Source organism: Hyperoodon ampullatus (assembly GCF_949752795.1).
Source record: "Hyperoodon ampullatus genome assembly, chromosome: 18".
NCBI lineage: Eukaryota > Metazoa > Chordata > Mammalia > Artiodactyla > Ziphiidae > Hyperoodon > Hyperoodon ampullatus.
In genome coordinates, this window is record NC_136931.1 from 14438783 (window position 1) to 14453184 (window position 14402).

General features: G+C 34.6%; 1 protein-coding gene across 1 annotated transcript in view; it reads right to left on the reverse strand.

Moving 5' to 3' along the window:
* The window catches only part of HYDIN (HYDIN axonemal central pair apparatus protein), a gene marked incomplete at its 5' end in the record, with an annotated part of 359388 nt that overhangs the window by 298423 nt on the left and 46563 nt on the right, over window positions 1-14402 (reverse strand). The window lies entirely within an intron of this gene.

The following is a 14402-nucleotide window of genomic DNA, read 5'->3' on the forward strand; positions in this document are numbered from 1 at the left end:
CTCTGCATGTCACAGCAGGTGCTTCAGTCTGACGTCAAAGTAGAAAAAGGAAATACTTAAATATCATCAATGTTCTGTTGATCTGTGCTGCTACCATTTTAATCAGAACCAGAAAGTCTAATCACTTGGACTTTATTTTTTAGCAAATATTTCTGCTATATTCATGACTATATGAACTGAGCACCACTTAGTAAATTGATAACCCTTTACACAGTACAAATGTTTTCTAGGCCCAATCACTTTGAACACAGCAAAATCTTCCCCAAAGTTTAAATAAAAAGTAAGTATCTAGGGGACTTCCCTGGTGGCGCAGTGGTTAAGAATCCACCTGCCAATGCAGAGGACATGGGTTCAAGCCCTGGTCTGGGAAGATCCCTCATGCCACAGAGCAACTAAGCCTGTGCACCACAACTACTGAGCCTGAGCTCTAGAGCCTGCGAGCCACAACCACTGAGCCCACGTGCCACAACTACTGAAGCCCGCATGCCTAGAGCCCGTGCTCCGCAACAAGAGAAGCCACCGCAATGAGAAGCCTGCGCACCACAATGAAGAACAGCCCCCGCTTGCCGCAACTAGAGAAAGCCCGTGCACAGCACCGAAAACCCAATGTAGCCAATAAATAAATAAATATATATATTTTAAAGTAAGTATCTAGGCATTTTAAATTTTTATTAAAAAATATGTACATGAAGTAAAAACTTTAAGTACTATAAGAGCATATACCATGAAAAGAAAACATCTTCCTCTCCTTCACTCAATCCCAGGCCTGCTTTTTAGAGGTAAGAATTGTTAATATTTTCATGTACTTCCTTCCCAAATAAAGGTATGCACTCTCGTCAACTTTTAAGCTTTTTCATGTGTTAAATTTAACAGTCTGATGAGCGAAAACTTGCTGCTTTAAATTGCATATTCTTAATTACAGATGATGTTAAACATTTTTTCATGTATTAATTGATTTTATACACACACACACGTGTGTGTGTTATATCGTTCTTTGATCATTCATCAAAGAAGCTATCATTCTTGTGGGGTCAAGTGAGATAGAAATCAAAGCCCTAAGCCTACCAACCAAAGGGGGAGGTTAAGGCAAAAAAAGGGATGTCCCCACAATAAGCTGCTCCTCAAAGGACTGTGCCCTCAAAATGAGGGTAAATGGGAAGTAGACTAGCCCTAGTTCAGAGTTAAATATTATGCTGGCATTACCTAAGTCTTTCAGAGAACTTTGAGCCTTGAATTTGGTGGTCATGGACTAGTTTTGCCTTCAGAAACCTGGAAAAAGGAACCCACTTCTCTTTGGAGTAAGGTACCTGCACCCAAAGTTTCAAATTGTTCAACATTTTTTTTTAAAAAGCCAAACATAACCAGGCATGCAAAGAAACAAAACTCCATATGTTAGAACCTGCATATACAAGAAAAACAGAAGCAGACCCACAAAGAATCAGATACTAGAACCAACTATGCTTAGTAGTTTAAAGAAACAAAGGATGAACCTGAAGATCTATCCAAGGAATAGGAAATTTTAAAAAGATCTAGAAAATCTGAAAAAGAGCTACGCTCTAGGCTCTAATAGAAATAAAATAAAACAACCAAAATTTTTTTAAAACTCTAAGAATATACTCAATAAGATGTTATCAATTTTCTGAAAAAATAGTGAAATGGCTCAGAAAATACAAAAGGCAATATGAAGAATTAAAAATAAATGGAGGGGCTTCCCTGTTGGCGCAGTGGTTGAGAGTCCGCCTGCCGATGCAGGGGACATGGGTTCGTGTCCCGGTCTGGGAGGATCCCGCATGCTGCGGGGCGGCTGGGCCCGTGAGCCATGGTCGCTGAGCCTGCGCGTCCGGAGTCTGTGCTCCGCAACGGGAGAGGCCACAGCAGTGAGAGGCCCGCGTACCACAAAAAAAATAATAATAATAAAATAAAATAAAATAAATGGAAATGCAAAATGAATGGGTAAAAGATGAGGCAGATTAAGTGAGAAAGTGTAGAAGTGTTTAACTGAAAGCTCAGAAGAAAAGGAAAGAGATAATGAAGCAAAGACAGTATTTCAAGAGATGATGGTTAAGAGTTTTCCAGGATTGATTAACGACATCAGTTTACAATTCAAAAAGTGCAATGAACATCAACTGGGATAAATTAAAAGAAATTCATACATAAATATATTGCAGTGAAACTAAAGAAAATCAAAGACAAAGAGAAAATACTAAAAGCAGCCAGAGGGAAAAAGATTATCTTCAGAGGACCCATGGTTAGGATTACAGCTAACTTTTCAACTGAAATAATGGAAACTAAAAAAACAATAGGATGGCTTCTTCAAAATTATGAAGGGGAAAACAATGCCAACTAAGAATTCTATAGTGTTTCAGCATTTTTTTGGTCTACAAATGTCTTTGTTTTTGTCTTCACTTTTAAAGGATATTTTCAATGGGTAAAGGATTCTGAATTAGTCTTTTTTCTTTTCAGCACTTGCATAATGCCATTTTACTATCATCTGGCTTCCATAATTTCAGCTGAAAAGTTTGCCATCAGTATTATCAGTGTTCCTTTTAAGGTAATGTGTCTTTCTTTCTCTAGCTACTTTTATGATATTCCCTTTGCTTTGGTTTTCAGCAGTATTTGTATCACTAAGGGTTTGCTGAGCTTTGTTTAATTAAATGGATTTGTTAATCCATTAAACCATGGATTAATGTCATTCATCATTTTTGGAAAATTCTTAGCCATTATCTCTTAAATATCTTTTTACCCCATTCTTTACCCTACTTCTAAGACTCAAATTAAATGTATGTTGACCTTTTGACTGTGTCCCATGTGGCTTTTTCTGTTTTGTTTCTCCCTACTGCATCTCATCCCCATTCTTCTTTGTTTCTCTCTGTGCTTCAGTTTGGGTATTTCCTGTTGACCTGTCTTCAGGTTCACTAATCCTGTCTTCTGCTCTGTCTATTCTACTGGTAAACTAACATGATTATTTTTTAATTTCCAATATTGTATTTTCAGTATAACATTGTTATCAAAACCTGACAAAGATAAAATAACTAGGCCAAGATATAGGCCGATTACACTTACAGATATTAATGTAAAATCCTAAATAAAAAATTAGCAATCATAACTCATGAGCACATTAAAAGAATTAGACTTCACAATCAAGTGGACATTATTTCAGGAGTGTGAAGATGGCTCACTATTAGAAACCCTACTGATATAGAATATATCTAAGAAGAAAAATTATATGATCTTCTCCATTGATGCTGAAAGGAATTTGACAAAATTCAAAATATATTTTTTATTTAAAAACTCAATAAAATAGGAACTGATAGAATTAAAACATAGTATAAGTAATTAAGACAGCATAAAGAGACAGGTCAATGGAATAGAATAAAAAGTCAAAAAAGACCCAAATACACATTGGAATTCATTATATTATAAAGGCAGCATCTTGAATCATTGGTGTATTGACAAACTTTGTTTTTTAAAAAATGGCTGTTGGAACAACTTGGTAACCATATGGAAAAATATACCTCACATTTAACATCAGATAAAGCCAAGTGAATAAAATATTTAAATGTTCAATATGAAACTGCAAAAGTAGAAGAGTACACAGAAAAACTTCTTCATTGCTTTCAGGGGGAAAGTTTTCTCACTGGGGCTCAAAATCCAGATCCCTCCTAAAAAATTAAGAAATTTGATTACATAAAAATGAAAAAAGAAATTCTGCATGGCACAAAAAGTCATAAGCAAAAACAAAAGAAAACTAGGTAAAATACTTAATTCATATCTTAGACAAGGAGACTAAATCACCCTTACATAAATAGCTCTTAGAAATCAGTAAGACAATCCAATAGAAGAATGGGATAGAGTTGCAAAAAAAGAAATATAAAGGCCCCCTATATGTATTAAAAGATGCTCAATTTGAGCATCAACTCATAATAAAAGAAACACAACTAAAGATGTATTTATATACCGTTTCCCCCCATCAGACTGTAAAACAAAAGTTTTAGATCATAATTTATAGTCAAGACTGTGGGGAGAAGGCACTCTTATACACCCTGTGGGAATGCAAAATGGTACTATTCTTCCCCAGTCCATGGAGTGAATTTGGTGGCACAGATCAAAATATCTATCAAAATTATAAAACTATCCTATGGCCCACTTCTAGGAATTTATCCTATAGATAAGTCAGAACACGATGAAGGTTATTCATTACAGCATTGTTCTTAATAACAATAGAGTGGAAAAGGCCAGAGCACTCATCAAGAGAAGGCTGGTTACATAATCTGTGCTACACCTAGAAGCAGAATACTGTGCAGGTATAAGAAAGTACCCAGTAATATGGAAAGATCCCCAATATATATGATTAAGTGTAAAAAGCAAGGTTTAGAACAATTTACATAGTATGTTATTTTTGTGTAAGGTGGGAAAGTAAGAATATACATTCATGTTTGCATCTATTTGTATAAAAGCACTAGAAAGATATACAAGAAAGCAATAAAATGAAGGAAGGGTCAGGTGAATGAGGTAGGATGGAAATAGCACCTTTCAATATATACCTTTAAAATATTGCTTTAATTTTTGACCATATGATTACATTACTCATCCAAAACTTTAATGTTAAAAGGACTATAGGGCATCCAGAAAACATGTGAAGGTGCTAGACAGCACTAGTAATGAGAGAAATGAAATAAATAAAAATAGAATAAAATACCATTTCATAACCATCAGATTAACCAATATCAAAGCGTTTGACAATGCTGTTTTGGCAGTATATTGGCAAGCACATAGAAAAATAAGAATTTTCATATACTACTGATGGAAATACAGATTGGTACAACCACTTGACCAATCAATTTAGTATCCAGTAAAGCTCAAGATACATTTGCCTTATAACTCAGCAATTTCACTTGTAGCTCTTTATCCCTAAGGACAATCTCACACAGCTACACAGGACATATAAAAAGACACCCACTGCAGCATGGTTTGTAATTGCAAAAAACTAGGAACATCCTAATATTTAATAGGAGAAGAGATAAATTACAGTATTTTCACATGCTGGAGCGTGTCACATTAGTTAAAATGAATCACAGCTATATACCCACGTGTTAAAATCCTTAAAACATAATGTTGAATGAAAAACTCAAGATGGGAAATGGTATATACAGTATAATACGATTTATGTGAAGTTTAAAACTATTCAAGACAATGGTATGTATTGTTTATGGATAAGTAAATATGTAGGAATGGCATTAAAATGCACCCAATACAGCTCCCCTGAGGATTAATACATGGGAGTTAAATCAGGAAAGAATAACAAAGTGACTCCAAATCTATAATCAATTTAGTTATCCATAAAATAAAACATCAGAAAGAAACGTATATAGCAAAATGTTGAGATGTGTTAAGATACAATGGTTGTTGATTACCTTATTTCTGTGCTTTTGCACGTATTTGAAATATTTCATTGTTTAAAAAACTAATCAAGGAAAAGGATTCAAGGGCTTACTTATTTCATAAAAATCTAGGGGTCAGAGAGACTAATGTCTTCAATTTGAGTTGCACACTGCAAAACGTTCCTTCCCAGAAATATAACAAGAGCCACTGTCTTCTTTTCAAGAACCATTTAATATTGATTTTTTCACTACTATCTTCCAAAAGTCATCAGGTCACAAAGTGAAGGAAGCAATAACTCTTGTCTTCCCCCATAGCTATTGAAGAACTTGCTTTTCACACCCACTTTCATGAAGACAATCTTAAATAGGGTCCCTCTCCCCCGCTATTTAGACGACTGACAGGATGGAAAGGGTATTATGCCTGCGAGAATGGATGAAGTTGCTGTGCCTCATCATTAGTATTTTCTGTGCCCTTGAAGTGCCAGTTACCACTACAGTTTCTTTTCAGTTTCTGAGGTTGAATTCTGCAGTCCCTGTAGATGAGGTTAGCCACAGTCATTTATTATGTTTTAGTAAAGACACATTTTGTGGAAGGTCTCATTACTTCTTGCAAGTTTTGCTACTATCAGTCAAGCAAAAACAAATATGAACAAAACTAATTTTACCCAGAAAATGTGAAGCTAGCTATATACACAATACATTTCATACTGTGGTTTCAGTTATTTTCAGACAACGGAGGACACAGTAAATAAAATATATGAGTAGAGCCATAGATTCTCTAGGGAACTAGCAAGTTGATGCAAAGAGTGTTTCTCATCTCCCGGTCACAGCAGGGTCAAATTCACCACTCAAGTGAATTGCTAAATCAAACTTCTTTGGAAGTGCTCCTTCTCTAAAGGGTTCAGGAAACCAATTAAGCAACTTGACTGGGCTTAGCCAGCACACCAGTGGCAATGCCAAAATCGGTATTCTTAATCTGCACAGAAAGCGGTTTAGGATTATAGAAAGCATGCTGGCCTCAGAGGGGGCCAAAGACCTGTACTTCGGTGTATAGTCATTTAAACCTCTGGGCCTCAGTTTACTCACCTCTACAATGAAGGGAGTTACAGAGATGGGCTCTAATGTCCCTTTAAGTACTAACACCTAATAACTTGAGAGTCTTCACTTGTTATGTAATTTTCGAAAACATTCCACCTCCCTAAACAATCTCTGACCATCAGTATATCCTAACTTTTGCCATTCCCTATCCTAAACTGTTGAATAAGAGACAAAGAAAAGAAAACTAGGTCAAGGAATATTTGCATTGGCTCTAAAGCCATTTTAAAAACATTTGGGTCTTTTACGACAACTACGTTTTGCTAGATTTTGTAATTATAATGGCACATGTTTGTAATTCATTATAATAATCGCACAATTGACACAAAGCTCATACAGGCAAATTTGCATGGGTATATTCAGATACATATTATTTAACAGTTTCAACTGCAAGATATCATATCATGCTCAATTACTATATTATATTTTGGTACTTGTTTATTAGCCTTTAGGAGGAAAAAAAGAATTTCTTCACGGTTTATTAGAGTAAAATATATAATTGACCATAAAGCTGCTCTGTGAAGTACTAATGTTATGATTGCTTGTATATTTAATAATAATACATCATCACACCTTTGGGGAAAAGAGCCTATTTGCCAACTTCTGATCCTGGAATTGAAATATCTCCCCTTCAGTAAGAGACCTAATACTTTAAAAAAAATACTGAATAAGTACATTAGCTCTATTTCCTAATTATACCAGTAGTTAGTGTCACCTCTAAGTGACAGCAACTTCACCTGGTATTAAAGAAAAAACACTGCTATGCTCCTACTTCTAGTGCTCATTCAAGTAACCGAAATTTCAGTAAGAATGTCTTTTTTTAAAGCCTATTCTAAATACTAATATTTCCTTGAACTCTTAGATTATATAAAGTTTCTCAATACCCGGTTGAAAAGTGTAAAACTTAAGCAACTAACCATTTATTTGTCTCTTAATAGTCAATATTTTCACCTCTCAGTTTTAATGAAATGATAGATCTAATTTACTCGTTCTGATTTTGTTTTAGTTTGGTTTTTGTTTTGTTTCACTGTTATCAACGTAGCCTTGAGAAATTGTATTCTTAATCTCTTCTGGACAGATTAGTTTGTAAAAGGTACCAAGTTACTTCAGCTCTTTCTCTGAAAGTTTTAGACTATAATAAAAAGGTAACTAAATCATTCCTGGGGTAAAATCGATTGCTTGAATAAGCTTGATTTTACTACAGAAGGGCATACACAGGAGGAAAGGAGGGGAGAGTTCTGGTTTAGGAAAATGCTAATGAGTAAAGTATTAGATATTGGTGAAATTTACACTTGACCTCCTTAATTACTAGAGCACCGGTTCAAACTCTGGTTGTCAAGAAAGCAAAATCTCCCAGCTGCAATTAATCAAGAAGATAGCCAGTGGAGAACCAGCAATGGAAGGGCATAAACACAACTGTTAGAAATGTGATTGAGTACTTCCTGCTGAGGAGTATCAATGTTCCTCCTTCTGGAACATTGAAGAAGTATGAAGAAAAACCGATGCTAAATTTCCCTCCTCAAATCAATTCATACCTCAAACAGCTGCAGGAAGTTCAGTAAGATGCTTATTTAGTGAAATGAGAAGCCAATGGTCAAGGCTGCTTGGAAAAGCTCTGTGATTAACTGGGTTTAGGTAGTCATTAATGTTTTTCACTAATGAAAGGTTATAGGTCCTGGTCATTGATAAGGCACAATAAAGATGAAAGCATATCCTTATCAGCCGTTCATTTCATGTAAGGAAAAATGCTACAAGACAGTTTACCTCTATCTGCAATCTTTAGAAAATGACTTTATTCATAAATCAAATGTGACACCAGCACCTCAGGGTATGGAAATCAACTTTTCCATGCATGATTAAATTTTAATACACAATGTACTCATTTCCTTTAGCACGGGACTATAAATGTAAGTATGGGTGTCAATCCAAATATTTCCATAAAAGTAAAATCCAGATTGAGGGCCACTGGGAGAACGTAGCTGCATTTCAAAGTCAACAGATTAAGGGAGTAAAAATGCACATGTCGTAATACGAGAGATTAGGGAGATGATCCACTATAGAGGAAAAAGCACTACACGTGAGTTGAGAGTCTGAGTGTGGGTTCTTTTTTTTTTTTAATTTTTTTTTTTTTGGCTACGTTGGGTCTTTGTTGCTGTGCACAGGCTTTCTCTAGTTGTGGCAAGCAGGGGCTACTCTTCATTGTGGTGTGCGGGCTTCTCATTGCAGTGGCCTCTCTTGTTGCACAGCACGGGCTCTAGGTGTGCGGGCTTCAGTAGTTGTGGCACACCAGCTCTAGAGCGCAGGCTCAGTAGTTGTGGCGCATGGGCTTAGTTGCTCCACGGCATGTGGGATCTTCCTGGAGCAGGGCTAGAAGCCATATCCCCTGCATTGGCAGGCAGATTCTTAACCACTGAACCACCAGGGAAGTCCCTGAGCGTGGGTTCTAACTGTGCTTCTGACTAGTTATATGAGTCATGGGCAAACCACTTAATTTCTTAGGGCTTCAGTTTTACACATGCAAACAAATCTAAGGACTAGTTTATCACTGAAGTCTTCTTTCAAGTTTTAATTCTATTGATCCATGGGCAATCTAAGTCTGTTGGTCTCAAAACTGAACCAAGTAAAATATTTTGACATTATACCCCCAACATATATAAACTTGTTTGTTTATAAATTATACCCATATACTAGAATAGCCACATGTCAATTGTATTAAAAATACAACCAAAAATATTAAAAAAGGATGATGATAATATTTTAAAGATAATTTATTTGATCAATTTACCAACAATTAATTATTTTAGTGAGAGCTAAAACATTGACTAACCTTCATTCTTTTTTAAACTCCTGGTTTAAAATGTTGTGATATAATCATCTGAAAAGGTAATTCTAAGGCCACAAATTTTTCCAATACTTCATTTTAGGGGCTGACATAAACAAAAAATGATACCTCACGAAGACATGGAGATCCAGATGGAAGAAATATATCACTGACTGAGTTTATTAACACTCATATTTTTTCACTTTCATCCACTAGTAACACTAATAACACAAAGGCCTTTGTTGAAATTCAGCTAATAATTTTCCCATAAAGGTAACAGTTACTTCACAGTCAAACAGAAGATTCAAACTCAAATATATCAGAAATTGAATTCAACATAAAAGGACTGAAGAGTACTACTAAAAGACAAAGATTCTCAGACCGGATTAAAAAACAACCTGGTGATACTTCCAAGTGTCACACTTTAAATATGAGGACACCGAAAAGTTGAAAGAAAAAGGATGAATAGAATATACTACGTACACACTAATCAAAAGAAAGCTGCTGTACTAAACAAATAACAGATCAAGCAGTCTTTGATGTCAGAAATCTTATAAATGATTGAGAAACATTTCATAATGATAAAATAGTTAATTCAACAGTAAGTTATAACAAACCTAAATGTATATACACCAAGCATCATAGCCTCAAAACATATTAAATGAAAACTGGTATCACCAAAAAAGAGAAATAGAAAATTCACAATCATAGTTGTGGATTTTAATGACATCTTCCAATAACTAATAAAATAAGAAGAAAAACATTAGTAGAGATACAGACTGAACAATATGATTATTAACAAACTTGACCTAATTGATATTTGAGGAACTTGTACTCTTTTCAAGTACACAGGGCTCATTTACCAAAATGGAACACATTCTGGGCTATAATGTAAGTCTCAACTATTTTCAAAGATAGAAATCATACAGAATTTGTTTTCTGTCACTAGTGGAACTCAACTGGAAATCAATAACAAAAAGAAAACTAGAAAAATTCCCAAATGTTTAAATACTAAGCAACTCATTGCTAAGTAGCCCATGGATCAAAGAAGAAGTAAAAATGGAAATTCTAAAATACTGTCAATTATGCGTTAATGTAAATGAAACATATAAAAACATATGGGCTGAAGATACAGTCAGGTTTGGAGGAAAATTTATTGACTTAAATGCATATATTAGAAAAGATGAAAGGTTAAAAATCAGTGCTCTAAGCATCTCTCCTAAGGTTTAGAAAAAGTACAACAAATTAAACCTACAGAAAGTAGAAGGAATGAAATAATAAAGAGTAGAAATCAATGATATTGAAAAGAAATGAACAATAGAGAAAATCATCAAAAGTTGGTTCTCTGGGCTTCCCTGGTGGCGCAGTGGTTGAGAGTCTGCCTGCCATTGCAGGGGATACGGGTTCGTGCCCCGGTCCGGGAAGATCCCACATGCCGTGGGGCAGCTGGGCCTGTGAGCCATGGCCGCTGAGCCTGCGCATCCGGAGCCTGTGCTCCGCAACAGGAGAGACCACAGCAGTGAGAGGCCCACGTACCGCAAAAAAAAAAAAAAAGTTGGTTCTCTGAATAAAGCCCTAACAATACAGATCAAGAAATTAAAAGATACAAATTACCAATATCAATAATGAAAGCGGAGATATCACTATAAGTCCTAAAGACATTACACAGATTATAGTTATTATAAACAAATTTTATGCCAGCAAATTTAAAATTTTAGATTAAATGGGAAAATTCTTTGAAAAAGTTTACCAAAAATTATATAAGAAAAAATAGAAACATCTCAGTAGATCTATATCTACTAAAGAAACTGAATCCATTTTTAAAAGGTTCTAGACCCGAATGGCTTGAACAATCAATTTTTCAATCATTTAAGGAAGAAATAACATGAATCTTAAAAAAATTTTTTCCAGAGAGAGTTTTAAAAGAGAATAATTCTCAACTTGTTTTATGAGACCAATTTGTTTTTTCAGACCAAAGACAAAGGCATTTCATGAAAACAAAATTACAGGCAGGCCAATCTTTCTCATGAATTTGGATGCCAAACTTTCAAAGAAAATATTAGCAAATCTAATCCAGGGATTTATTAAAATGATAATGGTTAAAACTTACATTTATCCCAGAATATAGCAGGGATTTAGTATTTGAAATTCAATCTGTGCATTACAAGAATAAAAGTGAACTAATGCATAATCATCTCAACAAAAGCAGAAGTAATTGATAAAATTCAAAACACATTCAAGATTTAAAGTCTCAGAAACCTAGAGACAGAAGGGAATTCACTTAATCTGATAAAGATTATCCACTAAAGTCATCATACTAATTCATGAAACACTGAGCACTTCCCCTCTGAGACTGAGAACAAGAAAATGATGTTCATTCACTATCATCATTTCCATTGATCACTGTACTGAAGGCCTAGCCTATGCAAGAAATAATAAGAAACAAAAGGCTAAAAATTTAAAAAGAACTATGATTATTTGCAGATGACTGATTGTATATAAACAAAATCCAATATCATCTACAGATAAATCATGAGCTAATAAGTAAATTTATCAAGCTCTGTAGATAAATGATCAACATACAAAATTCAATATTTTGATATTCACAAAAACTTAAAAAATAAAATTAGAAAAAAACACACTAGTTATAAAAGAAAAAAATGACAAACTGTATTTCATCAAAATTAAATTACTTTGCTAATGAAAAGACCCTGTTAAGAAATTAGAAAGATAATCCACTGATTGTGAGAAAATATTAACAATAATAATTTCTGAAAGACTTGTATGGAGAATATACAAAAACTACAGGCCAATAACAAAATGATAAATAACCCAATAAAGATTGGGCAAAAACCTTGAATACACACCTGAGAGTAGAAGATAAAAATAGAAGAAGCACATGAAAAGTTACTCAACATTACAAGTCGTTAGGGAAATGCAAATTTAAACCAGAAGAGATACCACTTCACTTCCACTAGAATGACTCAAATTAAAACAAAACAAATGAACAAACACAACAAAACAGAAATAGACTCAAAGGTACAGAGAACAAACTGGTGGTTGCCAGAGGGGAGGGGACAGATGGGCAAAACAGGGACAGAGGATTAAAAGGTACAAACCTCCAGCTATAAAGTCAAGGTCACAGCTCATGCAGCTCAGTATCAAAAAAACGAACAACCCAATCAAAAACATGGGTGGAAGAACTAAATAGATGTCTCCAAAGAAGATATACAGATGGCCAACAAACACACGAAAAGATGCTCAACATCACTAATAATTAGAGAAATGCAAATCAAAACTACGATAAGGTATCACCTCACACTGGTCAGAATGGCCATCATCAAAATATCTACAAACAATAAATGCTGGAGAGGGTGTGGAGAAAAGGGAACCCTCCTACACAGTTGGTGGGAATGCAAATAGATACAGCCACTATGGAGAACAGTATGGAGGTTCCTTAAAAAACTAAAAATAAAACTACCATATGACCCAGCAATCCCACTACTGGGCATATACCCTGAAAAAAACGTAATTCAAAAAGACACATGCACCCTATGTTCATTGCAGCACTATTTATAATAGCCAGGACATGGAAGCAAACTAAATGTCCATTGACAGATGAATGGATAAAGATGTGGTATATATATACAATGGACTATTATTCAGCCATAAAAAGGAATGAAATTGGGTCATTTGTAGAGATGTGGATGGACCTAGAGTCTGTCATACAGAGTGAAGTAAGTCAGAAAGAGAAAAACAAATATCGTATAATATTGCTTATATGTGGAATCCAGAAAAACGATACGGATGAACTTATTTGCAAAACAGATATAGAGACACAGACGTAGAGAACAGACGTATGGATATGGGGGGGCAGGGGGGATGAATTGGGAGAATGGGATTGACATATACACACTACTACGTATAAAATAGATAACTAATGAGAACCTACTATGTAGTACAGGGAACTCTACTCAATGCTCTGTGGTGACCTAAATGGGAAGGAAATCCAAAAAAGAGGGGATATATGTATACGTATAGCATATGTATACATATACCATATGTATACGTATAGTTGATTCACTATACATAGCAGGAACTAACACAACATTGTAAACAAACTATATTCCAATAAAAATTAATTTAAAAAATAAAAATAAAAAAGCCAATGTCACAGGGATTAATGTACAATATAGTGAATATAGTCAATAATACTGTAATAACTTTGTATGGTGACAGACGGTCACATGACTTACCATGGTGATCATTTTGCAATACATAAAAATATCAAATCACTATGTTGTACACCTGAAACTAATATTAATATTGTAAGTCAATTATACTTCAATTTTTAAAAAAACACTTACATGACCAAGAGCTGGTGAGTATGTGGAGTAACTGGAACCCTTAAACATTGCTGGCGAGAATGTAAAATGCTTCAACCACTTTAGAAAACTTTTTGGAAGTTTCTTATAAAGTTAAGCATATAACTACTCTAAGATCCAGCAATTCTACTCCCAAATATTTACCCAAGAGAAATAAACGCATACTACACACACACACACACACACACACACACACACAACTTGTACAATAATTGTTATTAAAGCTTTATTCATAATAGCCCAAAACGTCAAACAATTCAGTTACATTAACAGAAGAATGGATAAACTACGTATAACCAAACAGTGGAATACTGCTCAGGCGTAAAAAGGGAATTGCCAACACAATTCACACAACAATACAAATAAATTTGAAAAACATTATGTTGGATGAAAGAAACCAGACACAAAAGAGTATATACTGTATGAGTACATTTATCTGAACTCCAAGAACAAGCAAAACTAATATAAGATGATAGAAATCAGAATCTCTGGGATGGCGGATGGAGGGATTGACTGGAAAGGGGCATGAGGGAACTTTGTGAGGTGACAGATGTTTTATATCTTGAATGTGTTACACAGGTATTTACATTTGTCAAAATGAATCAAATTGTACATTTAAGATCTGTGCATCTTATACCTAAATCATACCTCAATTTAAAAAGTAATAGAAGAATCACTTACAGGATCCTCAAAGATGAATGAATATATAGGAATAAATCT